This window comes from Trachypithecus francoisi, unplaced genomic scaffold (genome assembly GCF_009764315.1).
Source record: "Trachypithecus francoisi isolate TF-2019V2 unplaced genomic scaffold, Tfra_2.0 Lachesis_group2, whole genome shotgun sequence".
NCBI lineage: Eukaryota > Metazoa > Chordata > Mammalia > Primates > Cercopithecidae > Trachypithecus > Trachypithecus francoisi.
Window position 1 is genome coordinate 44,099,541 of NW_022681465.1, and position 1,616 is coordinate 44,101,156.

General features: G+C 40.8%; 1 non-coding gene across 1 annotated transcript; it reads left to right on the plus strand.

Annotated features, from left to right (window-relative positions):
• The first annotated feature begins 353 nt into the window (after nt 1–353).
• Nucleotides 354–460, plus strand: LOC117066141. Its single transcript, XR_004430143.1, has one exon. It is a non-coding gene; the product is annotated as a U6 spliceosomal RNA (small nuclear RNA).
• The last annotated feature ends 1,156 nt before the right edge of the window (nt 461–1,616 follow it).

A 1,616-nucleotide genomic window follows, 5' to 3' on the forward strand; every position in this document is an offset into this window, starting at 1 on the left:
TGTGGCACTGCAGGGAGCAGCCCCTGGGACTGCTTTTACAAGTTGAAGTTGAGCAGTTCTGTCTTTTCCAGGCTCAGAATACAAGCTCTTGGTAGATCTACCATTATAGTTTCTGGAAGGTGGCAGCCCTATTCCAATGGCTGCGATAGGTAGTGCCCTGGTGTGGACTGTATGTGAGGGCTCCACATCCACATTCCCCTCCTCACTGCACTAGTAGAGCTTCTCTGCAGAGGCTCTGCCCCTACAGCAATGTTTTGCATCCTCCAAAATCTAGGGGGAAGTTGCCAAGTCTCCTTCCTTTTTGCACTCTGCATGCCTGTGGGCTTAACGACATGTAGAAATTACCAAGTCTTGTGCTTGCTTCAGCAGCACATATACAAAAATTGCAATGATACAGAGAAGATCAGCATGGCCCCTGCGCAAGGATGACACACAAATTCGTGAAGCATTCCATATTTTTAAATCATCAAAGATCAAAAGAGACAAAGAAGGCCATTACATAATGGTAAAGGGATCAATTCATCAGGAAGAGCTAACTACCCTAAATATATGTGCACCCAATACAGGAGCACCCAGATTCATAAAGCAAGTCCTGAGAGATTTACAAAGAGACTTAGACTCCCATACAATAATAAAGGAAGACTTTAACACCCCACTCTCAACATTAGACAGGTCTACGAGACAGAATGTTAACAAGGATATCCAGGAATTGAACTCAACTCTGCACCGAGTGGACCTAATAGACATCTATAGAACTTTCCACCCCAAATCAACAGAATATACATTCTCAGCACCACATCGCACTTATTCCAAAATTGACCACATAGTTGGAAGTAAAACACTCCTCAGCAAATGTAAAAGAACGGAAATTATAACAAACTGTCTCTCAGACCACAGTGCAATCAGACTAGAACCCAGGACTAAGAAACTCAATCGAACCTGCTCAACTACATGGAAACTGAACAACCTGCTCCTGAATGACTACTGGGTACATAACAAAATGAAGGCAGAAATAAAGATGTTCTTTGAAGCCAAGGAGAACAAAGATACAACATACCAGAATCTCTGGGACACATTTAAACCAGTGTGTAGAGGAAAATTTATAGCATTAAATGCCCACAAGAGAAAGCTGGAAAGATCTAAAATTGACACTCTAAAATCACAATTAAAAGAACTAGAGAGGCAAGAGCAAACACATTCAAAAGCTAGCAGAAGGCAAGAAATAACTAAGATCAGAGCAGAACTGAAGGAGATAGAGACACAAAAAACCCTCCAAAAAAATCAATGAATCCAGGAGTTGGTTTTTTGAAAAGATCAACAAAATTGACAGACCACTAGCAAGACTAATAAAGAAGAAAAGAGAGAAGAATCAAATAGACACAATAAAAAAAGATAAAGGGGATATCACCACCGACCCCACAGAAATACAAACTACCATCAGAGAATACTACAAACACCTCTACGCAAATCAACTAGAAAACCCAGAAGAAATGGATAATTTCCTGGACACTTACACTCTCCCAAGACTAAACCAGGAAGAAGTTGAGTCCCAGAAGAGACCAATAGCAGGCTCTGATCTTGAGGCAATAATAAATAGCCTATCAACCAAAAAAAGT